This window comes from Cydia fagiglandana, chromosome 12 (assembly GCF_963556715.1).
Source record: "Cydia fagiglandana chromosome 12, ilCydFagi1.1, whole genome shotgun sequence".
NCBI lineage: Eukaryota > Metazoa > Arthropoda > Insecta > Lepidoptera > Tortricidae > Cydia > Cydia fagiglandana.
Genome location: NC_085943.1, coordinates 2,331,398 through 2,355,910, shown reverse-complemented (window position 1 = coordinate 2,355,910; position 24,513 = coordinate 2,331,398). Strand labels below are relative to the sequence as shown.

General features: G+C 38.8%; 1 protein-coding gene across 1 annotated transcript in view; it reads right to left on the bottom strand.

The window, feature by feature from the left end:
• Nucleotides 1–24,513, bottom strand: part of LOC134669369 (synaptotagmin-4) — a 60,793-nt gene that overhangs the window by 32,723 nt on the left and 3,557 nt on the right. The window lies entirely within an intron of this gene.

The window sequence follows — 24,513 nt, the reverse complement described above, 5'->3', positions numbered from 1 at the left end:
ACGTTTGGTTTAAGAATGACTCACGTTAGATCGAGCCGTGTCCGGGCCGAAGCTTCCAGGGCTTACTTTTCTATGACATGACAGGTGATCACGTGATGCTTTCCATAGAAAGTGATGCGCCGGAAGCTCCGGACCGGTCACGGCCCGGTCTAACGTGAGTCATCTTTTATATAGACTCAATTCCACTCTTGCCTACAACGTCTTCCACATTAAAGGAGTTAAAATTTCATCCCAATTTCATATTGGTCATAGCTACACTACACCACTATCTAAGTATAGCTTACCTACACAAGAAAATAACTAATTAATATATCATTCCTTCAATTTGGTTCTTTCTAAATTACATTACATAATACAAGTGTTTGTCATTGGGTGGCTTTCAAACAATTTCCAACTTTTTAATTTTTGTTATAGCAGGTATCTTTGTAAGTAACCTGTCCAAAGGATATTACCTTCACCGACCCCCACTTTAGTATCGTAGGCACGTAGGCCACAAGTTATACAGTTTTGTGACATTACGGTAGAAGTTATCGTATGACATGTCCCCTGTGCGTCGGAAATTTGATATAGGTTACTGGATCCTCGTAATTTTTACGAGAATTTTCGTGTAAAAAGTTTTAGTGGATAAGTAATCCCTCAGTTTCTGTCCTGTTAAATTAATGCAATTTCCTGAGTATGAATATAATTCGCTTTCATAGTGTCAATCATTTTAGGTAGTAAATATTAGCAAGAAAACTTAAACGCCTTGCGGCTCGGCCACAACATTGAGCGACTTGCGACAGCGGCAGCGATAAAACCATAGGTAGGAGCCAGATACAGAGGTCGGACTTTTCGTTCCCACCTATGGTTGTCGCTGCCTCCGTCGCAAGTCGCTCAATGTAGTGGCCGAGCCGTTAAGCCTCTTCTACAGCTGAGATAAATTTGAGCTAAAAAATCCTATATTGAACTATCGACCCTGGGTAAAATTTTAAGTAAGCGTCGATTTTATCCGTCAATTGGTTATATTATAGCGATGGGACCGGTACCCGCTATGTTACTCTACAAGGTGAAATTTTATTAATTCACATCACATAGGTACCTACGTCATGTCAAGTACCCACAATAAATCCCTCAATGCTTGTTCTTTGAACGCCCCGCAGAATTTAAGATGTAGTGGAATTACAAATTTGCCTGAAATGGAACGTAGCGCTCATTTCCATATATTTATATTGTGAATACGCTTAAAGCTTCACCCTTTAGTGAAAAGACTTGAAAAGTAAACTAGCTTGGCTTTAGAAAATTTCGCAGTGCCTCAGGACACTCTCGAAATTAAAAAGAATCTGAAAAGATTGAATTCCCTAGCATTTTTGAAAGCGGACGTGTAGTTGGCATCTGAGCTCCTTTTGACAAAGTGTGCAGCATACTTAACAAGCTTGTTGGTGAGGAAAACTCACAATGACATCTTTGTACACCTGCTAGAAGAATTCACATATATTTTGGGGAGGGCTGTGTACTTTGTAAAATTTATCTGCAGTGGTATACAGAATCACAAGAGTAAAATTACTGAAGTATGGTAGGTACTAGAGATGCCACGAATATTCGGCAACTATTCGGTATTCGGCCTATTCGGCCACTTTGCCGAATATTCGGTATTCGGCCGAATGTTGCCTACTATTCGGCCGAATACCGAATATCTGTTGCACCTACCTAAAAAGAAAAATCACACACAAATATAACCAAAAACTAGGTATATTTAATATTTAAAATGGATTCCTGGAAAGTAGTTAAATACGAAGGCATGTTTTTGAGCATTAGTTGATTATATACAAAGTTTTTTATTTTTATCATGGGTCTGATTTGATTGACTCTAACTACATTCATTAAATTCTGTTCAACATAAAAATATATCTTAGCAAAAACGTTGTGCTTTGTTGGCAAACAGTTTTCATAATAATTGTGACTAAAAATGTTCGCATTACATGCCGAATATTCGGTCACCGAATATTCGGTATTCGGCCAAGAGAGGGGCTGAATATTCGGTATTCGGCCAAATTCACTATTCGGGGCATCTCTAGTAGGTACCTTTAGGTATTGCATGCTATGCACTCATATCAGATTCAGAATACTACATAACTAATCTCAATGAATACATCAAATTATGGTTTATATTATTCCGATCGAATATCCTTTGGTGTGCCTGGGTGGAATGCTACAACGCGATTGGTTGATGAGCTAGCATCACGCGATTAATTGGTCGCAACTAGTTGCGTTAGACTGCACGATTGGCTGAAATTGCGTGACACCCAAAATGACACCGCTGTATGACCATTCATAGCGCCCGTAAAGTCCGTCTTTACGAAATAATGATACGAGTAGGAGTAGGTATACTCGTAAGTTAATGTTCGCAACAAAAACGTACCTAAGGATGGTATGTGTTTGTTACTAAAATATTTATTGTTTGTATAAGGATTATTTAGCATACTTTTAACCTTAAACCTTTTCTTTTTCTGCTCAAAGCACCTCATTCTTATTGATGTGTGTCCTTTTTTCCGTTTCCGTGATTTTTCATATTAAGAGGCCTTGAAGAAAAGGTCGTGTCGTGTCATATAAGTATTATGAATATAAGCCTTGCGCTGTTGGTGTCTCTATTCTTGTTTTATTTTATCACATTGTGAAAGTTTAAATCCATTCAGAGTTCCGACAGTACGAGACGCAAGTTTAAAAGTACTTTGTACTTGGTCTCAGTAAGACAACCGTGAACATCTTTTTAACGAAACAGGATTACTTTTCTTCATTTATGTTCGAATAGAAAAGAATATTTTATAATGGTAGGTACTTATTTTTGTATGCTTACAGAGTGGTTAGTAAACGAATCAGGCCGCGTAGCCAATATGCCAATCGCTCGTAGCGATCAAAACGCAACTGTCACTATCACACTAATATGGAAGAGTGATACAGAGACATAATGCTTTTCGTTGTCGAACCGATAGCGATTGTAACCTTGGCTAGGCCGACTGATTACCTACTTAAAATTGTTTGATAACTTTGAGTTACTTATTTATCCACACCCACACCTAGATTAATATAGTGGGGCACTTCTTTACAACTAACTACTACTGTATTTCGTCGGGTGACAAGCAAAAGTCACTAAGTACTATCAAAAAAATTAAAGCAACAATGCACTTTATTACACTTGTACGTCCAATAATTTCAATGGTGTTAGTTAGTGACTTTTGCTTGTCAACCGACGATTTATTATATTGTAAAACGAAAAAAATCAATCGTACAGTTGGTGCCTTAACATAAGTAACCACTTTTCTGTACAGCTATATAGTAATGGCGACGTGGGTACTTACTTTCTGTACAATTCGTTGTGAGGTACCAGCGACGGCAGCGACTAGAAATTTCTTTAAATATATTATCTAGAAGAGGCGTATTCAGAGTAGATTCTTAAAGAGTCTTTTGTGTTATTTAAATATTCTACTTCAAACATAAGCATGTCAAAGTAAAATATCTAAGTTTTCAACAAAACAGATTTTAATATCTCAAGAGGCCGTGACCTTAGACCGTGAAAGAGAGATGTAATATAATAGCAAGGTGGATGGGGGAGGGGTAGGCGAGGGATGGGTGACCGCCAGCTGACCCAGTCCCGGACTCCTCTAATGGATAGAACGAATCTTATCCACTTATCACACCATGGCGTCTTGTACAGTACTTTCGGTGATCTAAGTTCTAGAGCAATGTTATGTCAGTTATGTGTGACCCATATTGGCGGCGCTTTAAGAGCCCTTCAACGTGCACACTAGCGCCACAGCTAAATAATCGTAATTATTTAAATTTAACGAAAGATATTGAAAAAAGGGGGCCGCTACGTACTGTATTGTGTATTTGAGTACCTTTTGAATTCATCAAACCAGTTTTTATGTTGCTGGTTTCGTCGATCTAGGAACTCAAAACAAAAACGGCCGTTTTAATTTTAGACGCATAGATTGACGAATCTAGCAACATAAAAACTAGTTTGATGAATTCAAAAGGTACTTAAATACACAATACAGTACGTAGCGGCCCCCTTTTTTCAATATCTTTCGTTAAATTTAAATAATTACGATTATTTAGCTGTGGCGCTAGTGTGCACGTTGAAGGGCTCTTAATTTGGGGGAAGTAGATTCAAATAAATTATTAATTTCATTACATATTATATATTTTGTACTAACACTATATGGGATTTGTGCCTGAAATAAATAATTTAAATTTCAATAACACCCATGTACATTTCATACATTATTTTGAACACCTCTCCCGCTTAGCAATTGTTGCTGCTGACTGTATCATACTCGTAGAAGCCGATTGAGAATTGTAACATAAACCTATATAATGCTATATATATAATTTAAATTATTAAATATTTAGCGTTGTGTTCGAAATACGTACTGGGTCGATCAACTATTTCTTGTTGTTATTTTGTCCCATCAGCCAGGAGACAATAGTAGCATAGTTTCTTAGAAGAGGTGCTGTACCATGTTCTACAAACGTGCTTAGTAGATGTCCCATTATGGAAAGGCTTTGTAACTACCAAAAAATTCAAGTTTGGTTCATTTAAATACGAAATAACTAGTATTTTAAGAGTGACCCAGGAGAACGTAACCATGGCAGCTAGTGACAAGAAAAAGTTGATTCACCCACCTAATAGACTCCATGGACGTGGAGTGGTGCACAAGTGCCTAGAACATTATTATTGAAATCAAATTACTATAATATTTTCCGTTTCTGAAAATGTTCTTTAAAATAACAGTCAATCAACCTGTAGGGATATGGTGGTCGCTCTTCTCTACGTGAAAGCGTGATAAAACGGTGTCTGTCACTTTTTATCCTAATACGGTGTTAAAGAGTGACAGTTATTTTATCACGTGGATAAAGCCATCCATAGTGCGCCGGCTGATATCATATTGTAGCTAAACAAAACCTTGTCACGTCTTGTCACCGAGAGCTTTTATTTATATCTCTAACCTTAACATAACCTTTATTAGCTTATTTGATTTGATGCTCACTTAAGCCGACGACGCAATAAAAGGGGCAGAACTACTGGCAGTAGGCACTTCAGTTTACGAGTGGCGTTATATCTAGATGGTGCCGACAATTTGAGCAGACGATGGAAATAAAATATAATGTAATAGCTTTAAGAGATTATGGTATTTTAACTGAGTAGATGACGTAAAATTTTGGAATATTATATGTAGGTACATGGATATATTCTCGCAATAGGCTAGAATTTTCCAAATGTTTACAGAGGAAAGGGGACGGCTGATTCTCCAATCTCCATACAAACGTAGTCTCCAACGCATTTTCCTCTCTGGATTAAAAAAAAAATTAAAACACTATGGAAAATATTTTTAATTATGGTAGGTATGGTATGGTAGTATCTTAATTTTTCCAAAGGTATGCCGCAACGATTGACTTTTTTCGCTTTTGTAATTATTGTAAAAATTAGGAGCGAAAAACAGATTTTATACAAATATTTAAATGCTCTTAATAATCTTAATATAATAAAAAAAACTTTTATAATACTTAAATTTTTTAAATAAATCTAACCTAGAGGCGTAGTTGTGGTTGATATAAAAGTGTTAAAATATTTTCAATAATAATGTAAATATCGAGAGAGGAACATGAGGGCCACGTTTGTATGAAAAGGCGATTTCGCGCGGGTCCTCCACTTTATTTATTTATACTTTATTGCACAAAAGTTAAACTTGGTCTACAAAAGGCGAACTTAATGCCATGAAGCATTCTCTACCAGTCAACGTTAGGGCAAAGCAAAGAAGATTGTAGTGGCCACTTTCCTCTTAGTGGACGAAAATATCTATACTGAAAACACATGTCAAACATCTCTTTGCTCTAGATTACATTTACAATTCTAAATCAGCACCATAGCTATGCCCCTTCGTTTGTTTTTTTTAAGATCTTTAGATTGTTTAGAGGCAGTGGCGGATTTGCAGTCTTTGCCGCCCTAGGCCCCAGGCCCTGTAGCCGCCCCTTTCTCAGCACCCATCATATTGACTACATTTTCAGTTCTTGTTATCATCAGCGAATTTTTTGTCACAATTTGCCGCCCCTAATATCTTGCCGCCCTAGGCCCGGGCCTACTTGGCCTTAGGGCAAATCCGCCACTGATTTTAAGAGTTAGGAGCGAACAACAAATTCCATACAAAATTTTAAATATCTGAATGCCGCTCCAATACCCATTTTAGTGTACATTTCCAAAGAAAGAAAACAAACTCGGTAAACAAGGTTAGACTCAGAAAACTTCGCTCCAAGTTACACAAGACGAGGAATCACAGTCGGTATCGGAATCCCAATCAGAATATATAATGAACACGAGTAAGGAGGCCAATTCGAACATACGTTTTGATGCCAAAATAATGTCGTTTTGTTATCATTCGAATATTTCGCTCATAATTGTTAGTGCTTTGGCACGAGCGAGACGCAGGGGTGAACGGTAACAAAATGATATCATTTTAACATCGGGAAAGTTCCAAATACCTAATAGCCCTTGAGATGAGAAATACTAACAAGCTGCCATATTCGAACTTCAAGATATTCACAAGAGACGACACGTACTAGATCCATTCTAGATACGTTATAGTTAAGATATCAACTAGTTCTCTTTTGCAGCGCAATTCGGGCAACCAATGTCACTTTTACGTTCGATAGAGTAAGATATCTATTAGATGTGAATTGGATCTCTAAGTCATGTCCTGTGGAAATCGTTCAAAAGTATCTCCAGAATCGCGCAAATGTCAAATTTGACAGGTTAGATCTTAAACATATCGTTATCGTATCTTAGTGATATCTAAAAGATATCTACAAATATATATCTATTTCAAAATCCGAATCGGGCCCAAGGACTTGGATTTTGACTGTTGAACGAAATGAAACCTTATTAATTGAAGTTGGTAAATTCAGTTTGAATTGTAAACCCAATATCAAAATGGGATAAAATTTAAAAGCATGTCACAATAAGTAAAGCAATGAGACTTGAAGTCTAATCTCGTATCTTAGGTGGAGTAAACTGGCGGGGTTCTTGCGCTTACATATTTTCAGTAAATCTTACTAAGTAACACTTAAGTTTAATAAACGCTTTGCCATACAACGTGGCAATGCGGCCAGCCTTCTGGGCACACTGCCCATCGGCAGTGACTTGGGGGACGTTTTTTATTTATAGGCTTTTTATTTTAAGTTTATTTAGTTTAGAGATAGTTTGTATTATTATTTGTAAGCTAATTTAATGTTTTATATTTACTTAATTATTTGTGAATTAAAATTCGAGGTAATTATGATGATAAAAAATTTTACCCTATAATAAACGCTACATCAGAAAATCCTAAATCACATGGTTGTGACATGGTCGCGGCAAGTCAACTGGTGTTGCCAGTGCCACTTGACTGTGTTTCGCGTTTAGTTCAATTTTATTTTATTTCTACAATTCTATGTAGCACATAACAATAGTTATTTGTTTTACAAGGGGGCAAAGTTGTTGTTTAACCGCTCGTGCTAATATTGATACCCGAGCAAGCGAAAGATTCCAAAATTGAACCACGAGCGTAGCGAGTGGTTCTAAAATCGAATCTTGAGCGTTGCGAGGGTTTCAAAGCACAAGGGTTAAACAAAATTTGCCTCCGAGTGAAACACAAAATTTTTCACCACACCAACCCGAAGCAAATATTAAATGTAAAATATCAAACAAAATCAAACCATATCAAATCCAAATGAATGTTATTAAATAGTTATCATCCAAAGTCATAATTTAAAAGTTAATTCTACCACCAAACATTTATATAACAAAACAACTCAAAATTTGCATTTGATTACTTTGCCTCACATGTGAATAAAATGCAACTTCGCTATCCGTTTTTGAAGTGCAAAGGAAGCCTTTCCGAGCTGGTATGGTGAAAAAAAATATACTCGGTATAGCTAAATATGTGTGTAATAAGTGAGGTCAATGTGAGGCAGTAAACAAAGAATCCACCCTAGTTAATTAATATTACGTTAATTCGTCACCGGCTGTCGCGGCATAATCAGATTACGACACGTCCACACTTCCATATTATGAAAGGTTTCACCTGTTAACCTTACCGAGGTCTGGGACGGTACACGTATGTACATGTGACATTGTTTACACACACCTAACGCACCTAATATCTTACTTATTACTAACATAATATGGATTTATTTGTATCCGAAATAAATGCTTTAATTTAATTTCATTTCACTGTTTATAGGGTGAAATTTTAACCACTGTAGTGACTTTATAGGTCATGCTGTCGTGCTGGCCCCACTGTTGCTGACGTCACTGTCATCCATGGGCTACGGTTACCGCCTACCATCGGGCGGGCCGTATTCCTGTTTGTCACCATCATTGTATTATTCAAAATAACTTTTTATTATATCGGCAAAAAACAGGTATTTCTCTTGCCAAATTTATGATGATGATGATGATGATAATTGTCACAAGAAAAATACCTCCATGTCGTGCTCATGCCTCTACGAAGCATTTTCACTACATATTGGGAAAACCTACACTATAAGAATGTAAGTTTACATTTACACGTAAGTTTTATGTACGCGATTAAGGGTCAGGGTAAGGGGCGCCTGCCGCCATAAGGTACCTTTTTCAGTTGAACATCACATATCTTTACTATTTCATATCTAGTGAGTCACTAATTCATTTCCCGAATCGAGCCGTAAGTCAAGTCGAAGCATGCCCTGAAAACCTTGATCTTCAACTGTTTTTCACTCAAGCAACTTTAATGAAAGGGCAAGTGGAATCCCAGCGCTCCACGCCTTAATAATTACGTCGAGGAATCGTCCAGCCATCGATCTTGATCGCTCAAGGGCAAGGTGAGATGTGATCAATAAGCGCCTACGTCCGACGCTATATTCGATCTTTACCATCAGAAACATAAAATAAGCCGAAAAATAAATTACACACAGTTTACACAACTAATAGGTACAAAAAGAGATACAACATGACGACATAAGTAAATACATGACACTAAGTTACAGTAGAATTATTATCGGCACAATTATTTGAAGCTGGGGGCTATACAGCAACAGATGTTGGGGTTTTCCAGTCGATATTGGCGGAACCCCTATCTAAACATGCGAAGTTCGTGTACCATTTCTTTGATATCTAGCAACACTAATGTAATGTAATGTAGAGGCCCAACGGAGCCGACATGTCCCATAGATAAAGGCTCCTTCTAAATACGTAGATAAAAAAAAAGTTACAGTAGAATAATGAATAATGTTATATAAATTCAATAAATGATTACGATTATAGTTATTGGCAAAACGCGAGTCAGTTCGGGCGATTAGATAGACTCAAATGACTCAAAGAAGCACGAGCGACTCACACAAACTTGGAGAATGTCCAGTCCTTAGTTCGAATAGGATTCGTGGTGTTGTGGTTTCATTGCTAAAGTGCATTCAATCCACTCGCAGCCACGTTACCCTTTAAGAAATGAGCGCTGACCGCGAGTACTGCGACACTCCGCGTGAACTTTACACCCACTGACGGCATGAAGACCATAAAACATAAGACATAGAGTGTTTTCCAATGCTCTTAGCGCATCTTGCACCATCCCACAAACCTGGGGTTAACCGGTTAAACCGCTAACTCAGTGTCAAATTGTACTCCAGTGTACCATGTTAACTCCAGGTTTAATCGGTTAACCCCGGGTAATTAGGATGGTGCAAGTGGCCCTTAGTGAGGTAGGTAACAAGGGATGTTTTAGAAATGTTAACTTGCATAAAAAACGGATTAGGGGGGACAAATCTGTCTTATCACTTATGTATAGCGGGATTATAATGTGTATGCAACTGCGTAATTTCCCGCGTACATTGACGAATTAGTCGTCACATCTGAAGGACATATCTGTAACTATATTCCTAGCTAATAGCACACTAATTTATACTTAATACTTATAACTTGTGAACTTAAGTTCAACTTACGCTACGTCTTACGTAGGCGAACAACGCGCGAACGCGGCGCGGCGCGGCGCGGCGAAATCAATCCTTTGATGCCCATAGAAGTGTCCTACGTAAACGATCTCGTTGCGAACGCGGTGCGGCGCGATTTGCACGCGAATGTCAGGCGGCGCGGCGCGGCGCGGCGCGGCGGCGGCCGCTTTCGCCGCGCCGCGCCGCGCCGCGTTCGCGCGTTGTTCGCCTACGTAAGACGTAGCGTTATAACCAGCCAAATTAGCCGGGCTATATGTTAGATTTCATACTGTGCCATTAGTAAGTACAGTCGCCATCATTTATATCGGAGCGGACAAGTTGCTCACAAATATCTGAACACGCCTCTATTGTTAAGGCTTTAGAGTCGTACACGTGTTCGGATATTTTTGAGCACCTCTGCTGTTCCGATATATCTGATGGCGACTGTACTTATGAGAAATGAACATGGTGACGTGATCACCAATTCGTTAAAATTGTGTGAAAAGTATAATAAATTACCTACAATTTTTTACTATGTATTCAGAATTCTGATACCTAGTTGTTTTGTGACGCATTTTCACACCCTTTGTTCATTCGAAGGTTTTTCCTCCTTTCGAGCCTTTTGTCAGTGAAACTATTGTTACATATTACAGTTTAGCCCGGAAAATGTCGTAATAAGGAAGGTACTAGATCTAAATCCGTGCCTGGGGAAATTCCATCTGGACGGCGCGTAAATAGGAATTCAAATTGTCAGCTCATTTCTGATTCGAATTAATAGGTTCAAAGCATCTTTGTGACGGATATTGAATTACATATAGGCAAATCAACTTCTTCTTCCTCGCGTTATCCCGGCATTTTGTCACGGCTCATGGGAGCCTGATGGGGTCCGCTTGACAACTTATCCCATGATTTGACGTAGGCACTAATTTTTACGAAAACGACTGCCATCTGACCTTTCAACCCAGAGGGAAAACTAGACCTTGTTGGGATTAGTCCGGTTTCCTCACGATGTAATCCTTCACCGCAAAGCAACTGGTAAATTTCAAATGATATTTCGTACATAAGTTCCGAAAAAGTCATTGGTACGAGCCGGGGTTTGAACCCGCGACCTCCGGATTGAAAGTCGCACGCTCTTACCGCTAGGCCACCAGCGCTTCCACATAGGCAAAACAATGAGTACCTATGAATACTGTATAAATTAATCTATAAAGGTCCCTATAAAAGCTGATTTCAAATTTTATTGAAATGGATAAATAACAAACATACAATAAAAATTAACCTAAAATTAAAACTACCTACAAAACTAAAACTAATACCCAAAAAACTAATATCTATATCTAAGGGGGGCCTCTGGGGCATAGTGCCAAAGATACTGGCAGCATTTCCTCGCTGACTCGCAATAACATTTAATAAGGGTTTACTAAGTTTTATGAATAAGGGGGTTAGTTTTTATCATATAAATCATCATGCTACGCAGACAAAGTCACAGAGAGAAGCTAGTAAAATAATTAGGTACCAATGTATTACGTTAACTGAAAATAGTCTACGGGTTAGGACTGTCATGTAGGGAAAATTCTGGGCCTACGTAGAAACGATATGAATTAGATGTGTCAGTCAGTGTCAAAAGTGAAGCTTTTGTTTAAAGAAACGTCATATTTGACAATGACATATTTAATCCATATCGTTTCTAGATCTATTAACTGACGTAAAGTTCGAATCGAAACGTCATCCGAGCCTTAAAATATTACATCTTGCGGGGTCACGTCGCGTCGGTCCGAAAATAGGACGGACATTGTTGGAAGAAAAGCAAGCTTTTATAAAGCTCCGTAGTTTGGGACTAGATCTATGTTAGATTGTCCTCAAATATTATTTGTTATTTTATTATTATTCCAAGTGTTCATGTCAATATATTAAATTTACACTTTCATCTAAATAATGTTGTTACTATTAGAATCTTGAATGTAGGTAGTTGTTATAATGTTTGTACTTAATACAGAACTCGCAGAATATCCTTGATTTATGTGCCTACTTAAAGACAAATTAAGAATCACACTCGTATTTATTAAAGTAAGTAGGTACCTGTGTATTTTTAAAGCCCAAAAAATTTAAGAGGGGTTGAAACGGCAAGAAAAAAAATAAAACCGGGCAAGTGCGTGTCGGACTCGCGCACGAAGGGTTCCGTACCAAAAAAAAACAAAAAAAACGGTCACCCATCCAAGTACTGACCCCGCCCGACGTTGCTTAACTTCGGTCAAAAATCACGTTTGTTGTATGGGAGCCCCACTTAAATCTTTATTTTATTCTGTTTCTAGTCTTTGTTGTTATAGCGGCAACAGAAATACATCATCTGTGAAAATTTCAACTGTCTAGCTATCACGGTTCGTGAGATACAGCCTGGTGACAGACGGACGGACGGACAGCAGAGTCTTAGTAATAGGGTCCCGTTTTACCCTTTGGGTACGGAACCCTAAAAATGAAACAGTATATTAGATGGTAAAAAACCAGATTTTATTTTTAGACTATTAACTCTATTAAGGGCCACGTGCACCATCCCACTAACCCGGAGCGGACCGTTAATCCAGTGTCAAATTGTACTGGTAACCATGGTAACTCCGGGTTTAATCAATTAATCAAAAGCATTTATTTTCAGGCAACTGAGGCCCGTATGTAGATATTTACTTATACAGTTATAAAAATCTTCTGGCTCCTCTATACGATGGGCCTACGCCGGCCACTCCAAGGGACGCCGCCAATATCACTTGCTCCCTCTAACGCATAAATGCATCCCTTGGAGTGGCCGGCGTTGGCCCATCATGTAGAAGAGCCATTAAATACTAAAAAATCATTTTCGTGACGCAGTTTTCTGTTACGGCGTCATCTGCTCTGGTGTAGAATAGGCGGTGGTGGCTGTGGTGGTGGTGGTGGTGGTGGTAGGGTGTGGGTTAGGTTTAGCCGGTCAACCCCGGGTTAGTGGTATGGTGCAAGTGGGCCTAACAAACTTAAACCTGCTCTTTTATACCCACAGAACTTAAAATCGTGAATTTAATGTAACAGTATTTCAACAAGCGTTATTAAATTACAACGAGGTTAGATAAAACAAAGAACACTGTAATGTCTGCTGTAATAACTCATTCAGCTTTCCAGACGCTTGTTTTACATAATGAGTAGCCCATACTCTAGGGAATAACCTTGAATCCTTGCTTAAAATGCTCGGTTAGAATAACATTTGATATACCCAGACTCAGACCTAATTCGGACTCAGGTTTTAATGGTGGATATAAATTATAAATATGTTTATACAAAAATCTTAAAACACACTTAGGCCCACTTGCACCATCCCACTAACCCAGGGTTATGCGATTAAACCGTTAACTCAGTGTCAATTTGTACTGGTAATCATGGTAACTACAGGTTTAATTGGTTAACTCCGGGTGGATTCGTACAAGTGGGCCTTAGAAAATTATATAATTGATTTCCACATGAAATAAAGTAGGTAATAATACTTATTCATTATTGGTATGAAAGAGATTAAGTGCCCATCGACGTGCATACTACCGCCATTGCTAAATAATCGTTATTATTTAAATTTAACGAAAGATATTTAAAAAAGGAGGCCGCTACACGTACTGTATCTTGTATTTAAGTACCTATTGAATACATCAAACTAATTTTTATATTGTAGAATTCGTCATCAATCTATGTGTCCAAAAAGTTAAAACGGCCGTTTTTGTTTTGAGTATCATATCTTTCGTTAAATTTAAATAATGACGATTATTTAGCAGTGGCGCTAGTGTGCACGTTGATGCGCTCTTAAGTTTGCTCATCTACTATCGGCGCGATTCGGGAAATGAATTAGAGATTCACTAGATATGAAATAGTAAAGATATGTGAAGTTCCACGGTGAAAGGTACCTTATGGCGGCTGGCGCTTACGCTATTATTAACGCCGCTCCAATATTCAGCCGGGGCAATGGTACCTTTTGCCGTGGAACGTCACATATCTTTACTATTTCATATCTAGTGACTGTCTAATTCATTTCCCGAATCGCGCCGTAGATTACGAAGTACTCCCGGCCCTTGAAACGGGCACAAACATGTTCTATACTGTCCGGCTCGCGTGTCTCGGCGTAGAAGACAATCCAGCCTTTGTTTCATTTTGGTTTGTATAATAATTATACAGCGTAATACAGTTTAGTATCTGCCCGTGTATACACTTAGTATGAGTGTGAAGTTTGCTCATACTAACGATATCGCGTGCATCCCACGCCACGCGTTCAATAGGATTACGGAGTACCTGCTCCCGGCCCTTGAAACGGGCACAAACATGTTTTATACTGTCAGGCTCGCGTGTCTCGGCGAAGAGAAAATCCTGCCTTACACGCGTATTCGGGAAACGAGATAATCACAAGGTCTAGAAACGATATAGAGATCAACTAGATTTACATTAGATATCGCCTAGATGTGACATGGATATCTAAGTCATAACTTGTCGAAATCGTTCAAGAGGACCTCCAGAATCGCGGAAACGTCAAATTTGACATATCTATCTTGTCGAGATCGTTCAAGAGGACCTCCAGAATCGCGGAAACGTCAAATTTGACATATCTATCTTACAAATATCTTTAAATTATCCATATCGTAACTTGCTGAGGTCTAGTAGAGATCTAATACATTTTCAGAATCGAGCCGTTAGTTACATTTGGTTAATATAATATACAGCGTAATACAATTTAGTATCTCACCGTGTGTACGCTTGGTATGAAATTGTGAAGTTTGCTCATACTAACGATATCGCGTGCGTCCCACGCCACGCGTTCAATAGGATTACGGAGTACCTGCTCCCGGCCCTTGAAACGGGCACAAACATGTTCTATACTGTCCGACTGATCGCGTGTTTCTCCACGAAGAGATAATCCTACATTAGTTACATTTGGTTTGTGTAATATATTTACAGTGCCTGGCGTCCGTTGGCTCGTTGGGTGGACGACGTCCGGAAAATTGCGGGTCACTTCTGGATGAGATTAGCTCAGGACCGGGACTAGCGGCGTAGTAGAAGAGAGGCCTATGCTCAGTAGTGGGCGATAAAAGGGCTGATATGATGATGATGATAATATCAGCTTAGTATCTTCCCGTGAGTACACCACGTATGAACGAAATTGTTCATTGCTTATACTCGTAGTATCCTTGCTTTACATACTTAGGGCCGGTTGCACCAACCACATTTAACGGACTGATTAATGTCAATCATCAGCAGTGTAGTATGAAACTTTCCATACAATCAAATTTAGCGAACGCTTTAACGGAGACCATAGACTAGGAATCCTCTAGACCGAGTTAAGAGCAATTATTTCATGCAACCGATGATGCCAAAAATGCGGGGGTGCGCGGGACGAGGTGAGCGAAGTCCCGTGCCGTGATTGGTCCGTTCAAATACACGGACGTCACACAAAGACACTTTCGACTCGAACATGGAGTAAAATTACCGTATATATGCGTGGCAGAGGGGGTAGCGCGACTATACTCAGTCTGGAGGATGTTAAGTCTGTGACGGATACAGACAGTTTGTTGCTACCGACCCTTAGGTACATTATATAACATGGCAGACGGGAGTGTATAAGTAGGTAACAAATAAATTATACCCAAGTGAGCGATCTCTATTTACAAGAGGTATTTTGTCAAAATCCAACAAAGGCACTCAGATAGCGGCCATATTTCAGGAGGCCGATTTCGATATCATATTTTGTTATGGTTTTCTTACTGACATTTAAAAAACCGGCCAAGTGCGAGTCGGACTCGCGCACGAAGGGTTCTTTAGCATTAGGTACGCAAAAAACGGCAAAACAATCACGTTTGTTGTATGGGAGCCGCACTGAAATATTTATTACATTCTGTTTTTAGTATTTGTTGTTATAGCGGCAACAGAAATACATTATCACGATTTATGAGATACAACCCGGTGACAGACAGACAGACGGACGGACAGACGGACAGTGGTGTCTTAGTATTGGGTTTTTATTCTGTATCTATGGATTGTGTGTTAAAAATTTTTTTATAGGTACCTATTTAGTTAAATTATATTCGATGATAATATTTATTCGTACCTACTTGAAGTACGACATTATAAATCAGAATCATCCCCCAGATCTCCGCCATTTTCTAAGATGGCGTTTGTTAAAAAAAAAAAATTTCTCGGCTCTTTTACAGAATAAAAATGTCCAATGGAGCGTACAGGCGAGACGAATATTTCTTTGAGTGAATATCATTTCACTTTTCGTAGAAATATATTAAGTTTGTCCCAATGGATTTACCTTAGCGTAAAATATCATAAAAATGTTAACTTTATTTACTTACTGTATATTATACACCTTGAAATTTACTAACTCTATGGTATTGCAACGCATATACATATACTCGTATTTTATTTTTAATGTCAAATAAGCTTAGTCACTACATCTTATATATAAAACAAAGTCCCCCGTCGCGCCTGTCTGTTTGTGTGTTTGTATGCTTGACCGCGATAAACTCAAAAACTACTGAACGGATTTTCATGCGGTTTTGACCTATCAATAGAGTGATTCTTGAGGGAGGTTTAGGTGTATAATTTGTTAACCCGTACAAAGACGGGGCGGGTCGCTAGTTGATAGTAAACCTAACCTAGGTTCTCGTCAAATATGAAATTAATATACCTACTTACCATATTTCCATCATATTTCCGAAACTTCTATAAAACGACACAGTAACAGGCCTATTCGGATTTCGAGATAATCACTAGAGACGATTTAGAGATCAACTAGATCTACATTAGATATTGACTAGATTTGACTTGGATATCTAAGTCATAACTTGTCGAAATAGTACAGTCATTATAGATTTTGACCCGTGAATAATTAGTTCTTGGATTTTTTTTTCGTAGGTCCCTCGGGGGGATCACTGGGAGTGTAAATTCAAAAAGTAGGCTAAATCAGGCTCCTGCGTATATTCGAAAAATGGTTTTTTTTCCAAAAAAAACGGTTTTTCTTCAATATCTCGGCCATTTTTGATTTTACAGTAAAACCGTAAGGACAAAACTTGTAGGAAATCTGATTCTCTACAAGTTAGTCCAGTCATTATATCCAAAAAACTGACCCTTTCCGTGAATAATCAGTTCTTGGATTTTTTTTCGTACGTCCCTCGGGGGAATTACTGGGAGTGTAAATTCAAAAAGTAGACTGAATCAGGGTCCTGTGTATATTCGGAAAACGATTTTTCTTGAATAACTCAGTCATTTTTGATTTTACAGTAAAACCGTGAGGACAAAAATTTTAGAAAATTTGATTCTCTACAAGTTTGTTTCCCTTCATTTACGCCGTAAAGCGTGGAACATAGGAGATAATGATAATATTTTGAATTTGTCGCGTTTTTCAGGTTTAATATCTAAAATATCGATTTTGGGGGAAAAAAGGTGGGAACCAAAATGGTTCAGAATTTGATTCTCTACAAGTTTAGTCCTCTTCATTTATGTCGTAAAGTTGAAAATAAACGAGATGTTTTGAATTTGTCGCTTTTTTCAAATTTTATTTCCAAACTATCGATCCTAGAAGAAAAATTGTGAGGACCAAACTTATAGAGAATCAAATTTTCTAAAATTTTTGTCCTCACGGTTTTACTGTAAAATCAAAAATGACCGAGTTATTCAAGAAAAACCGTTTTTCGAATATACACAGGACCCTGATTCAGTCTACTTTTTGAATTTACACTCCCAGTGATTCCCCCGAGGGACGTACGAAAAAAAAATCCAAGAACTGATTATTCACGGGAAGGGACGGTTTTTTGGATATAATGACTGGACTAACTTGTAGAGAATCAAATTTCCTACAATTTTTGTCCTTACGGTTTTACTGTAAAATCAAAAATGGCCGAGTTATTGAAGAAAAACCGTTTTTATGGAAAAAAACCATTTTTCGAATATACGCAGGAGCCTGATTCAGCCTACTTTTTGAATTTACATTCCCAGTGACCCCCCCGAGGGACCTACGAAAAAAAAATCCAAGAACTAATTATTCACGGGTAGGGTCGGTTTTTTGGATATAATGACTGTACTAAAATCGTTCAAGAGGACCTTTAGAATCGCGGAAACGTCAAATTTGACATAAGTATCTATCTTACAAATATCTTTATATTATCCATATCGTAACTTGTTGAAGTCTAGTAGAAATTTAAATCACTTTCGGAATCGAGCCGAAAGTATCAACTTTTTCTTATTAGTCCCTTTATTACTGTCATAGCTGGGAGGCTAACACAATTAAGTAATACCAGCCTCTGCGTGTAGCACCTGCTACGCCGTAGAGCCTCTACGCGACTACGACCTAAGGACATTAACACATTCAACACCAAGAACCCGACTGTCGGGTACACTGTTCGTAGCGACTACGCGCTACATACGACGAAACCGTGGCTACGCGCTACGAGCGTAACCCGTAGCACTTAGTGGTATTGAATGTGTTAAGGGTCTCCCCAAATATATCGACGCGCATTCGGCAAAAGCCGATAGGAAAAAGCTTTATGTCCGCGCAATAAGAGCGAAAAAGTCGTCGTTTGGCTCGGCTCGCGACGGCCGACGACGCCGGACGCGTCGACCGGTTTTTCGCTCTTATTGCGCGGACATAAAGCTTTTTCCTATCGGCTTTTGCCGAATGCGCGTCGATATATTTGGGGAGACCCTAAGATAAAATGCCTGTACCAAGCCGTACAGATACTACCGGCCTGATTCGAACTTTAAGTTACGTTAGTTAATAGATCTAGAAACGATATGGATTAGATATATCAGTGTCAAATGTGATGTTTCTTCAAACAAAACCGTCACTTTTGACACTGACACACTGTGACAAAGTACGAAATGGGTCGGAATTTAAATTCCTTGACTGTACATAAAACATCGAGCGCTATTCATTATTAATATGGTGTTGATTTCACATTATTAATTATTTAAACGTCGCGCGTGAATATTGAATTTCAATCCGGTTACAAAATCAATCTTAGTCTCCGAAGCGGAGTAGGGACAGTTCTCGTAATTTAAGAAGAAGCGAGGTAATGAAACTACGAGAAAACGAGGTAATGAAATTAAGTATAGTCCGTCAAGCCAGTTTCGTCAGTAGAAAATTCGTCAGGAGCAAATTTGAAAAATGTAGGCGCGAAGATGGTCCCATAGATATTTTGAATTTTTCGCCTATTTCTACTGACAATGTTGTCTGATAGACTTTAATTACCGTGCGCGTCGCCCCTTCAAACACTATACCTCATCATCATCATCTCAGCCATAAGACGTCCACTGCTGAACATAGGCCTCCCCCTTGGACCTCCATTCATACCGGTTGGAAGCCACCCGCATCCAGCGTCTTCCGGCGGCTTTAACAAGGTCGTCCGTCCATCTTGTGGGTGGACGTCCTACGCTGCGTTTGCTAGTCCGTGGTCTCCACTAGAGCACTTTTCGACCCCATCGGCCATCTTCTCTGCGCGCAATGTGGCCTGCCCATTGCCACTTCAGCTTGCTAATCCGGTGGGCTATGTCGGTGACTTTAGTTCGTCTACGGATCTCCTCATTTCTGATTCGATCACGCAGAGAAACTCCGAGCATAGCCCTCTCCATAGCTCGTTGAGCGACTTTGAACACTATACCTACCTATATTTAATCTCAAAAGGCTCTCAATAACTCACAGACAAAACATCCTCCAGACTGAGCATAGTCGCGCTACCCCATCTGCCACGCATACGGTAATTTTAGTCCATGTTCGAGTCGAAACTGTCTTTGTGTGACGTCCGTGTCTTTGAACGGACCAATCACGGCACGGGACTTCGCTCACCTCGTCCCGTGCACCCCCGCATTTTTGGCATCATCGGTTGCATGAAATAATTGCTCTAAACTCGGTCTAGAGGATTCCTACGGCTCGATTCTGAAAATGAATTAGATCTCTACTAGACCTCAACAAGTTACGATATGGATAATTTAAAGATATTTGTAAAATAGATATGTCAAATTTGACGTTTCCGCGATTCTGGAGGTCCTCTTGAACAATTTCGATCCAAATCACATCTAGTCGATATCTTATGTAAATCTAGTTGATCACTATATCGTTTCTAGATCGTGTGATTATCTCGTTTCCCGAATACGCGTGCTAGTCTATGCAATAGCTATTCACATACACCGCGTTCTTAATTCGTCGTATCCCAAACATGTCCTAATTGTATTGTCCGCAAACCGAATTACCCCGACGATGAAACAGTGGGGGCATCGCTAATCTAATTGTTCGGGAGTTCTACCTAACCTTACTGTCATTGGATAGCTTTTGTTTTATTTTTCTTTTGTCCATTCTGTTGTTTTTGTTTAGTGGAACCTTAACACACATCACATATAGTTAAGCTACAAAAAGTCTGCACCGATTTTGGTAGTCCTCGCAGTGCCAGTGTTATTTATACGTCATAATTTCATAGAAGTTTGACGTTTAAAATAATACTTGCACTGCGTGGGCTATCAAATCCGCTGCAGACTTTTCTTGGTCTGACTCTATTACGTTGGTAGGTAAATAGTTAATTAAAGCCCCTCTGGTAAGTTTGGATAGATTCCATATTTGAAATTTGCAATATCCTTCGACCGCCCACAAGTTCGGATAGATTCCATATTTGAAATTTGCAATATCCTTCGACCGCCCACAAGTTCGGATAGATTCCATATTTGAAATTTGCAATATCCTTCGACCGCCCACAAGTTCGGATAGATTCCATATTTGAAATTTGCAATATCCTTCGACCGCCCACAAGTTCGGATAGATTCCATATTTGAAATTTGCAATATCCTTCGACCGCCCACAAGTTCGGATAGATTCCATATTTGAAATTTGCAATATCCTTCGACCGCCCACAAGTTCGGATATATTCCATATTTGAAATTTGCAATATCCTTCGACCGCCCACAAGTTCGGATAGATTCCATATTTGAAATTTGTAATATCCTCCAACGTGAGTGTCACATATAAAACACAATAATCATTTAGAATTTAATAACAGAAGCTGACGCGAAGGCTGTTTTTATAGATATAATAACTGCTCTTTGCTTTGACCAAGGCTCGGAACCGGTTTTTTTTATAAAACCCCTATAAGCCCAAAAATTTTAATCATAAATAAAAAAACCTAAAACCTAAACTAATTGACTTCTAAAATCTCTGTACAAATAAGTAATTAAATATTTCAAGTGTTTGTGTTTCAAATTGTTGAGGTATTGTTATTATTTTTGCTTGTATGTAAATTCAATGTTGACATATAAAAGTGCCCTTTGGCCGTTTATTATTGAAAACCTTAAAATAGCTAATAACAGTGTCACCGATTTACAGATAAATAAATTTAAATTACTAAAAGACATAAACAAATATAAAACTAAAACTAACTAAAATTAAAATAACTAAAACTAAAAATTAAAAATACCTATCAAAATTTGGTGCCTTCGGGAGGGTGCCCAACACGCAGGCAGCGTTCCCGCGCTGGATTGCGATGGCAATTCTCTGCGCGAGAAAGCTGCCCGCGCGGGGGTTGCCCGTTGCCTCCCTCAGCCTTTTCCCGAGCGCCTTGAGGAGCTTCTGTGCGCCTCTGCCCCACGAACCAAGCGTCTCGACGCCAAATGCGACGAATTCGTATTGGACGCCGAGACAGCTGTATTTTAGCCACCTTTTGTCGCTCCCGAGTGTCCGCCCTTTGGCCTATTTGCTGAATAAATGTTGAAGTTTGAAGTTAAAATACCTTGTCGAAATTGGAATAGACGTTGAATTTGTGATACATTAAATCGTAATTTGATTAGCAGAATTAATCTCAGCTTCGCTCCCAATTAGGACAGGTCGGATTGGAGGCCTACTCGAAAGTAAAAATCTCAACTTGATTTGTTATTAAAACGATACAGGCTACACACGATACACAGCAGTGTGTAAAATTGACCTTAAATCGGACATCATCTAAATAATGGCAAAAGAAAATCTGTCATTTCTGACTACAGCTGCACTACTAGTACTGAACGCGTCACTGTCATTGTCAATTTCCGTAGTAAAATGAACAGTATTTTTTTTTATTGTTTATTAATGCAATGTAGTAATGCAGCTGTCGTTGGAAATGGACTGTCACCTTAAGGATCTCAAAACGTCGAGATGTAATGTAACTACATCGTGTAGTACTTATTGCAGTTACTGAAAACAATATTGGCAGTAATGGTCCTGAATGGAAGTACGAAACCTTACTAATCACTTTGTTCATAAATTACAATTTAAAGTTTGTCCTGAAAAACTTTGAAAGTACCGTAAGTTACATTTTATGAACACGTGCCTCTTCCAGCTTTTGTGTTATAGCATAGAATTAATTTTTAGGGTTCCGTACCCAAAGGGCAAAACCGGGCAAGTGCGAGTCGGACTCGCGCACGAAGGGTTCCGTACCATAATGCAAAAAAAGGCAAAAAAAAAAAACGGTCACCCATCCAAGTACTGACCCCGCCCGACGTTGCTTAACTTCGGTCAAAAATCACGTTTGTTGTATGGGAGCCCCACTTAAATCTTATTTTATTCTGTTTTTAGTATTTGTTGTTATAGCGGCAACAGAAATACATCATCTGTGAAAATTTCAACTGTCTAGCTATCACGGTTCTTGAGATACAGCCTGGTGACAGATGGACGGACGGACGGACAGCAGAGTCTTAGTAATAGGGTCCCGTTTTACCCTTTGGGTACGGAACCCTATTACTATCGTCTGTCTGTCTGTCTGTCAACTCTGTCATGACCGTATTTCTCTTGCCACTATAACAACAAATACTAAAAACAGGATAAATTAATATTTAAGTGGGGCTTTCAATACAACAAACGTGATTTTTTTGCCGTGTTTACGTAATGGTACGGAAGCCTTCTTGCACGAGTTGCGACTCGCACGTGGCCGGTTTTTAGGGTTCCGTACCCAAAGGGTAAAACGGGACCCTATTACTAAGACTTCGCTGTCCGTCCGTCTGTCACCAGGCTGTATCTCACGAACCGTGATAGTTAGACAGTTGAAATTTTCACAGATGATGTATTTCTGTTGCCGCTATAACAACAAATACTAAAAACAGAATAAAATAAAGATTTAAATGGGGCTCCCATACAACAAACGTAATTTTTGACCAAAGTTAAGCAACGTCGGGAGTGGTCAGTACTTGGATGGGTGACCGCTTTTTTTTTGCTTTTTTTTGTTTTTGTTTTTTGCATTATGGTACGGAACCCTTCGTGCGCGAGTCCGACTCGCACTTGTTTAAATTAATAATTTTATATATATTATTAAGCTATTAAGTGTGTAGGGGTACCCAATCCCACACGGGTGAATCAACTTTTCCTTATCTCTCGTTATGGTTAAGTTAACTTAAACAATTCTTAAAAGACCGATTTTATGGTAATTAAATTGATATTTAAATTTAGAAACTGTACCGCAATGTGGCTTCTGATTAAAAAAAATGTTGTCTGTAAAGTCGGTTTACGTATGATAATTATGCGTGATAACGTCACAAGAAAACATTACCATTACATTTCGTAACGTTACCATGGAGATCCGTCCACAACGTTACCATCGAAATTTGTCCACAACGTGACACTTTTTCGTGCATGCTACCGGTGTCCATCAATTTATAGTTATTTATTTATTTAAACCTTATTGCACAAAAGAAAACTTATCGTACAAAAGGCGGACTTAATGCCAAAAGCATTCTCTACCAGTCAACCTTAAGGCAAAGCAGAGAGATTGTGGGCGGTGCAACTGCTACTACTACTAACAAAGTTATCACGTCAAAAACAAATTAAGTCGTGATTCTAAACTTCGAATAAGCCTCCAGAGCTCAGCTAACATAAATTGAAAGCGACGACCTCGTAGCGGCAGAGGGTTGCTAAAATATTTACTCAACAAGCTATATTTATAGAGGAATGTTATTAATGTCAAACTTGAACGGACACTAATTGAAGCTCTCTTAGGCCCACTTGCACCATTCCACTAACCCGGGGTTAACCGGTTAAACCTGGAGTTGCCATGGTTACCAGTACAGTATGACTTTAGGTTAACGGTTAAGTTAGAGGGACTGAGTAGGGTGAGTAAAAGACTCCGTTGACTGGTAATCTTATACTGATTTATTCAATCATACATAGGCGTTTTATAAATCCTGTTATCTTAACATCACAAGTCTAATCGGCGGCGACACATACAATATCTCAACTGAATCAGCGCGTGCTCTAATCTATACCAAAGAGAATTGAATTTAATAAAGAGGTAAAGTCTAAGAAAAAAACGTTCCCCTTAGTTTGACATCCAAAACAGATGGCGCTGTACCGCGCCATATGTTTTGCGGTCACTGTATTGTCAAACGTCAACTTTTGACAATCAGAGTTACCGCAAAATGTATGAATCTGTACAGCGCCATCTCGTTTACCTGTCAAATTTGAAGCACGAGATTGTCTTAGATTTTACGCATCTTACTCTATCAATGTATCTTTGTCTATACTAAGCTATCGACACGCGC